The following is an 8,949-nucleotide window of genomic DNA, read 5'->3' as shown; positions in this document are numbered from 1 at the left end:
AAAGAGAATTAGGCCTCGAGGTCTGAACAACTTTTTTTGAAAAAATCCCTAAGCCGCGCGGTCACATTTTCCGCTAAAAATCTGACGTTCTGTAATTCACTCAAAAATGTTGGCAAACTGTTGCAAGTGATCCCCTGAAAAGTTTTTCGGTGGAAACAGATGGGTTTTAATCATCGGAAACAGAATTAGCCCTCGAGGTCTGAACAACTTTTTTTGAAAAAATCCCTAAGCCGCGCGGTCAAAATTTCTGCTAAAAATCTGACGTTCTGCAATTCACTCAAAAATGTTGGCAAACTGTTGCAAGTGATCCCCTGAAATGTTTTTCGGTGGAAACAGATGGATTTTTATCATCGGAAACAGAATTAGCCCTCGAGGTCTGAACAACTTTTTTTGAAAAAATCCCTAAGCCGCGCGGTCACATTTTCCGCTAAAAATCTGACGTTCTGCAATTCACTCAAAAATGTTGGCAAACTGTTGCAAGTGATCCCCTGAAATGTTTTTCGGTGGAAACAGATGCGTTTTTATCATCGGAAACAGAATTAGCCTTCGACGTCTTAACAACTTTTTTTGAAAAAATCCCTAACCCGCGCGGTCACAATTTCTGCTAAAAATCTGACGTTCTGCAATTCACTCGAAAATGGTGCCAAACTGTTGCAAACGATCCCCTGAAAGGTTTTTCGGTGTAAACAGATGGATTTTTATCATCGGAAACAGAATTAGCCCTCGACGCCTGAACAACTTTTTTTGAAGAAATCCCTAACCCGCGCGGTCACAATTTCTGCTAAAAATCTGACGTTCTGCAATTCCCTCAAAAATGGTGCCAAACTGTTACAAACGATCCCCCGAAAGGTTTTTTGGTGGGAAAAGATGGGTTTTTTATGATCGGAAACAGAATTAGCCCTTGGCGTCTGAACAACTTTTTTTGAAAAAATCCCTAAGCCGCGCGGTCACAATTTCTGCCAAAAATCTGACGTTCTGCAATTCACTCAAAAATGTTGGCAAACTGTTGCAAGTGATCCCCTGAAATGTTTTTTCGGTGGAAACAGATGGGTTTTTATCATCGGAAACAGAATTAGCCCTCGACGTCTGAACAACTTTTTTTGAAAAAATCCCTAAGCTTGCGCGGTCACAATTTCTGCTAAAAATCTGACGTTCTTCAATTCATTAAAAAATGGTCCCAAACTGTTGCAAACGATCCCCTGAAAGGTTTTTCAGTGGAAACAGATGGGTTTTTATCATCGGAAAGAGAATTAGCCCTCGACGTCTGAACAACTTTTTTGAAAAAATCCCTAACCCGCGCTGTCACAATTTCTGCTAAAAATCTGACGTTCTGCAATTCATTCAAAAATGGTCCCAAATTGTTGTAAAGGATCCCCTGAAAAGTTTTTCGGTGGAAACAGATGGGTTTTTATCATCGGAAACAGAATTAGCCCTCGACGTCTGAACAACTTTTTTTGAAAAAATCCCTAAGCCGCGCGGTCACATTTTCCGCTAAAAATCTGACGTTCTGCAATTCACTCAAAAATGTTGGCAAACTGTTGCAAGTGATCCCCTGAAATGTTTTTCGGTGGAAACGGATGGGTTTTAATCATTGGAAACAGAATTAGCCCTCGACGTCTGAACAACTTTTTTTAAAAAAATCCCTAAGCCGCGCGGTCACAATTTCTGCTAAAAATCTGACGTTCTGCAATTCACTCAAAAATGTTGGCAAACTGTTGCAAGTGATCCCCTGAAATGTTTTTCGGTGGAAACAGATGGATTTTTATCATTGGAAAGAGAATTAGGCCTCGAGGTCTGAACAACTTTTTTTGAAAAAATCCCTAAGCCGCGCGGTCACATTTTCCGCTAAAAATCTGACGTTCTGTAATTCACTCAAAAATGTTGGCAAACTGTTGCAAGTGATCCCCTGAAAAGTTTTTCGGTGGAAACAGATGGGTTTTAATCATCGGAAACAGAATTAGCCCTCGAGGTCTGAACAACTTTTTTTGAAAAAATCCCTAAGCCGCGCGGTCAAAATTTCTGCTAAAAATCTGACGTTCTGCAATTCACTCAAAAATGTTGGCAAACTGTTGCAAGTGATCCCCTGAAATGTTTTTCGGTGGAAACAGATGGATTTTTATCATCGGAAACAGAATTAGCCCTCGAGGTCTGAACAACTTTTTTTGAAAAAATCCCTAAGCCGCGCGGTCACATTTTCCGCTAAAAATCTGACGTTCTGCAATTCACTCAAAAATGTTGGCAAACTGTTGCAAGTGATCCCCTGAAATGTTTTTCGGTGGAAACAGATGCGTTTTTATCATCGGAAACAGAATTAGCCTTCGACGTCTTAACAACTTTTTTTGAAAAAATCCCTAACCCGCGCGGTCACAATTTCTGCTAAAAATCTGACGTTCTGCAATTCACTCGAAAATGGTGCCAAACTGTTGCAAACGATCCCCTGAAAGGTTTTTCGGTGTAAACAGATGGATTTTTATCATCGGAAACAGAATTAGCCCTCGACGCCTGAACAACTTTTTTTGAAGAAATCCCTAACCCGCGCGGTCACAATTTCTGCTAAAAATCTGACGTTCTGCAATTCCCTCAAAAATGGTGCCAAACTGTTACAAACGATCCCCCGAAAGGTTTTTTGGTGGGAAAAGATGGGTTTTTTATGATCGGAAACAGAATTAGCCCTTGGCGTCTGAACAACTTTTTTTGAAAAAATCCCTAAGCCGCGCGGTCACAATTTCTGCCAAAAATCTGACGTTCTGCAATTCACTCAAAAATGTTGGCAAACTGTTGCAAGTGATCCCCTGAAATGTTTTTTCGGTGGAAACAGATGGGTTTTTATCATCGGAAACAGAATTAGCCCTCGACGTCTGAACAACTTTTTTTGAAAAAATCCCTAAGCTTGCGCGGTCACAATTTCTGCTAAAAATCTGACGTTCTTCAATTCATTAAAAAATGGTCCCAAACTGTTGCAAACGATCCCCTGAAAGGTTTTTCAGTGGAAACAGATGGGTTTTTATCATCGGAAAGAGAATTAGCCCTCGACGTCTGAACAACTTTTTTGAAAAAATCCCTAACCCGCGCTGTCACAATTTCTGCTAAAAATCTGACGTTCTGCAATTCATTCAAAAATGGTCCCAAATTGTTGTAAAGGATCCCCTGAAAAGTTTTTCGGTGGAAACAGATGGGTTTTTATCATCGGAAACAGAATTAGCCCTCGACGTCTGAAGAACTTTTTTTGAAAAAATCCCTAAGCCGCGCGGTCACAATTTCTGCTAAAAATCTGACGTTCTGCAATTCACTCAAAAATGTTGGCAAACTGTTGCAAGCGATCCCCTGAAATGTTTTTCGGTGGAAACAGATGGGTTTTTATCATCGGAAACAGAATTAGCCCTCGACGTCTGAACAACTTTTTTTGAAAAAATCCCTAAGCCGCGCGGTCACAATTTCTGCTAAAAATCTGACGTTCTGCAATTCACTCAAAAATGTTGGCAAACTGTTGCAAGCGATCCCCTGAAATGTTTTTCGGTGGAAACAGATGGGTTTTTATCATCGGAAACAGAATTAGCCCTCGACGTCTGAACAACTTTTTTTGAAAAAATCCCTAAGCCGCGCGGTCACAATTTCAGCAAAAATCTGACGTTCTGCAATTCACTCAAAAATGTTGGCAAACCGTTGCAAACAATCCCCTGAAAGGTTTATCGGTGGAAACAGATGGGTTTTTATCATCGCAAGCAGAATTAGCCCCCAACGTCTGAACAACTGTTTTTGAAAAAATCCCTAAGCCGCGCGGTCACACTTTCTGCAAAAATCTGACGTTCTGCAATTCACTCAAAAATGTTGGCAAACTGTTGCAAGTGATCCCCTGAAATGTTTTTCGGTGGAAACAGATGGGTTTTTATCATCGGAAACAGAATTAGCCCTCGACGTCTGAACAACTTTTTTTGAAAAAATCCCTAAGCCGCGCGGTCACAATTTCTGCTAAAAATCTGACGTTCTGCAATTCACTCAAAAATGTTGGCAAACTGTTGCAAGTGATCCCCTGAAATGTTCTTCGGTGGAAACAGGTGGGTTTTTATCATCGGAAACAGAATTAGCCCTCGACGTCTGAAGAACTTTTTTTGAAAAAATCCCTAACCCGCGCTGTCACAATTTCTGCTAAGAATCTGACGTTCTGCAATTCACTCAAAAATGTTGGCAAACCGTTGTAAGTGATCCCCTGAAATGTTTTTTGGTGGAAACAGATGGGTTTTTATCATCGGAAACAGAATTAGCCCTCGACGTCTGAACTACTTTTTTTGAAACAATCCCTAAGCCGCGCGGTCACAATTTCAGCAAAAATCTGACGTTCTGCAATTCACTCAAAAATGTTGGCAAACCGTTGCAAACAATCCCCTGAAAGGTTTATCGGTGGAAACAGATGGGTTTTTATCATCGCAAGCAGAATTAGCCCCCAACGTCTGAACAACTGTTTTTGAAAAAATCCCTAAGCCGCGCGGTCACACTTTCTGCAAAAATCTGACGTTCTGCAATTCACTCAAAAATGTTGGCAAACTGTTGCAAGTGATCCCCTGAAATGTTTTTTGGTGGGAAAAGATGGGTTTTTATCATCGGAAACAGAATTAGCCCTCGACGTCTGAACAACTTTTTTTGAAAAAATCCCTAAGCCACGCGGTCACAATTTCTGCTAAAAATGTGACGTTCTGCAATTCACTCAAAAATGTTGGCAAACTGTTGCAAGTGATCCCCTGAAATGTTCTTCGGTGGAAACAGATGGGTTTTTATCATCGGAAACAGAATTAGCCCTCGACGTCTGAAGAACTTTTTTTGAAAAAATCCCTAAGCCGCGCGGTCGCACTTTCTGCAAAAATCTGACGTTCTGCAATTCACTCAAAAATGTTGGCAAACTGTTGCAAGTGATCACCTGAAAGGTTTTTCGGTGGAAACAGATGGGTTTTTATCATCGGAAACAGAATTAGCCCTCGACGTCTGAACAACTTTTTTTGAAAAAAATCCCTAAGCCGCGCGGTCACAATTCCTGCTAAAAATCTGACATTCTTCAATTCACTCAAAAATGTTGGCAAACTGTTGCAAGTGATCCCCTGAAATGTTTTTCGGTGGAAACAGATGGGTTTTTATCATCGGAAACAGAATTAGCCCTTGACGTCTGAACAACTTTTTGTAAAAAAATCCCTAAGCCGCGCGGTCACAATTGCAGAAAAAAATCTGACATTCTTCAATTCACTCAAAAATCTTGGCAAACAGTTGCAAACGATCCCCTGAAATGTTTTTCAGTGGAAACAGATGGGTTTTTATCATCGGAAACAAAATTAGCCCTCGACGTCTGAACAACTTTTTTTGAAAAAATCCCTAAGCCGCGCGGTCACAATTCCTGCTAAAAATCTGACGTTCTGCAATTCACTCAAAAATGGTTCCAAACTGTTACAAACGATCCCCTGAAAGGTTTTTCGGTGGAAACAGATGGGTTTTTATCATCGGAAACAGAATTAGCCCTCGACGTCTGAACAACTTTTTTTGAAAAAATCCCTAAGCCGCGCGGTCACAATTTCTGCTAAAAATCTGACGTTCTGCAATTCACTCAAAAATATTGGCAAACTGTTGCAAGTGATCCCCTGAAATTTTTTTCGGTGGAAACAGATGGGTTTTTATCATCGCAAGCAGAATTAGCCCTCAACGTCTGAACAACTGTTTATGAAAAAATCCCTAAGCCGCGCGGTCACACTTTCTGCAAAAATCTGACGTTTTGCAATTCACCCAAAAATGTTGGCAAACTGTTGCAAACGATCCCCTGAAAGGGTTTTCGGTGGAAACAGATGGGTTTTTATCATCGGAAACAGAATTAGCCCTCGACGTCTGAACAACTTTTTTTGAAAAAATCCCTGAGCCGCGCGGTCACAATTTCTGCTAAAAATCTGACGTTCTGCAATTCACTCAAAAATGTTGGCAAACTGTTGCAAGTGATCCCCTGAAATGTTTTTTGGTGGACACAGATCGGTTTTTATCATCAGAAACAGAATTAGCCCTCGACGTCTGAACAACTTTTTTTGAAAAAATCCCCCCCCACACACACACACAAACACACCTGGTATCAGAGATTTTGAAAACCTGCCGCAAGCCAGTGCAAGCAGCACTGAACTAGCTGGACCAATGTTCTGGCGGAGCTGAAGGCATTCTCCTTTGTTCCTTCAATAAGTGCCCTGCACACAAAGAGGCTATGAGAAAGGTATGCCATTTGCTTCCCCCAAAACTCACAGAGGTGCTTTGCTATCCCTGAGCAGGAAACTCTTTTGACTCTGCTTCTGGCAATTGCAATCCCAGAATTGAATGCAGCACGGCTTCCCAGGGAACTGCCGAGCTAGGGTGGCTTCTCTTTTTCTTCTTCTTTTTTTAAAATATTTTTTTCCATCTACGCCAAGCTAAGCAGTTGGCCCCTTACCTCTCTCGCCCTGACCTAGCCACTGTGATCCACGTGACGGTCACCTCCAGACTGGATTATTGTAACTCGCTCTACGTGGGGCTGCCCTTGAGACTGACCCAGAAACTCCAGCGGGTGCAGAATGCCAAGGCGAGACTCCTTACGAGGTCTTCACTGCGAGATCACATTCACCCGGTGCTATACCAGCTGCACTGGCTCCCGGTGGAGTACAGGATCAGGTTTAAGGTGCTGGTTTTAACCTTTAAAGCCCTATACAGCCTAGGACCCTCGTACCTACGGGACCGCATCTCCTGGTGTGCCCCACAGAGAAACTTACGGTCTTCAAATAAAAACATCTTGAAGGTCCCAGGCCACAGAGAGGTTAGTCTGGCCTCAACTAGAGCCAGGGCTTTTTCGGCTGTGGCTCCGATCTGGTGGAACACTCTGTCACAAGAGACCAGGGCCCTGTGGGACTTGACATCTTTCCGCAGGGCCTGCAAGACAGAGCTGTTCCACCATGCCTTTGGCGAAGGCATAGCCTGACTCCCTCCTTTGGCAATCTTCGCGGAGCTCTGGCCCAATGGTTGCCATTGGTTTGATTTGAATTAATTTTATAATGAATGATTTTAGAGTGTTGTGTTGTGTTGTACTGTTGTACTGTTTTATTGTTGTTAGCCGCCCTGAGCCCGGCTTCGGCTGGGGAGGGCGGGATATAAATAATTTTTTTTATTTTTATTTTTATTTTTTTATTTTTATTTTTATTGGAAATTTTATTTACAACATAACATAACCCCCCCAACACAGAAATCTACCCCCTTCAGACACAAACATAACAAACAACAAGCATAATTTACAACAATACAAACAACCAAATAAAAGACTTCCTTTATCCTGTTCCTGGCATCCTTATTTACTTCTTATAAGCTGTTTCCTTTATGAATTATTATTAAGATTTTCCTAATTTTAACTTAAATATCCACAAGGTCTCCTGCAGACATTAACTGAAACAAGTCCAGGTATGAATTTTAGGGCACTGTTTTGTGAAGTATTCTCTGCATTTTCCCCATGCTTTTTGAAATTCTTGTCTAGTGTGATCTCTAATTGGGAAAACCATTAACAGCATGGGAAGAATTATGGAACAAGAAATGGAAATTTACAGCCTGTGAAGTATTGAGGGAAAATCTAATCAAGATGTTTTATAGATGGTACTTAGGTAAAGGTAAAGGTATCCCTGCCCAACTCTAGGGTTGTGCGCCCATCTCACTTTAAGAGGCCGGGGGCCAGCGCTGTCCGCAGACACTTCCGGGTCACGTGGCCAGCGTGACAAGCTGCATCTGGCGAGCCAGAGCAGCACACGGAACACCGTTTACCTTTCCGCTGGTAAGCGGTCCCTATTTATCTACTTGCACCTGGGGGTGCTTTCGAACTGCTAGGTGGGCAGGAGCTGGGACCAAACGACGGGAGCTCACCCTGCCGCGGGGATTCGAACCGCCGACCATGCGATCGGCAAGTCCTAGGGCACTGAGATTTTACCCACAGCGCCACCCGCGTCCCACAGATGGTACTTAACACCTACCAAAGTAGCTAAAATGTATAAGACAAAAACAAATATGTGTTGGAGGTGTGGTAAAACAGAGGGGACACCTATACATGTTTGGTGGACCTGTGAAAAAATCAAAAGCTTCTGGAACATAGTATATGACGAGCTTAACAAAATGTTTAAGTATAACTTAATAAAAATTACAGAAGCTTTTCTACTAGGGATACTGGATGTATGTATAGCAAGAGAAGATCAGAAAATATTCCTCTATGCCACAGGAGCGACAAGGATCCTAATTGCTAAAAACTGGGGGGGGGGGAATTGTGCCAACAAAAATGGAATGGCAAGACAAACTATTAGAGTATATTGAAGTGGCTAGATTAATAGGGTGGCTTCTCATATGAGTGCGGAAATAGGGTGGGTTCCCATTCCCCTTGATAACGCTTTCACCCTATTCGCTCCTGCTACAGCTCCTTCTTTCAGGTCATAAAGATCCAGGAAGGGCCATTCCCCTTTTCTCCTACAACCGCCTTTCAAATCGCTCCCCCAAAAACCTCATTTCCCGAGAAAGACTCACCTCCTTTCTCCCCCAACTTCAGCCAACTGATCCTGCAGCAAGGCGTCCCTGCTGTTTGCGAACGTTGCCTCTGGAGACGGGGGAGAAATTTGGTTCTGTTCACCTATCTAGCTTACACTCCCCAAAACCATCTGGGACCTGAAATGCAGCTGTCCTCGAATTTTGCACTTCTCTGAATTTTGCAACACAGTTTCCCCCCGAACCAAGGGAGTGCAGGTGTCAAGGGGAAGCGTGCACCTAGAAATGCACATCTCTGTGAAAATAACAGGCCTAAATGTATTGTGTTGGGGAAGATTGCAAGAATGTCTAGATTAGGAGAACTGGGTGCTTTAGAAAAATGCTGATGGATTTTCAGGAGCTAGGGAGGCTGCAAATCAGGAGGTATAGGCAGCCAGGGAGACCTCCCAG

This window comes from Podarcis vaucheri (assembly GCF_965113315.1).
Source record: "Podarcis vaucheri genome assembly, chromosome: 7".
Lineage (NCBI taxonomy): Eukaryota > Metazoa > Chordata > Lepidosauria > Squamata > Lacertidae > Podarcis > Podarcis vaucheri.
The sequence above is the reverse complement of the archived record's forward strand: the minus strand, read 5'-3'. Positions refer to the sequence as shown.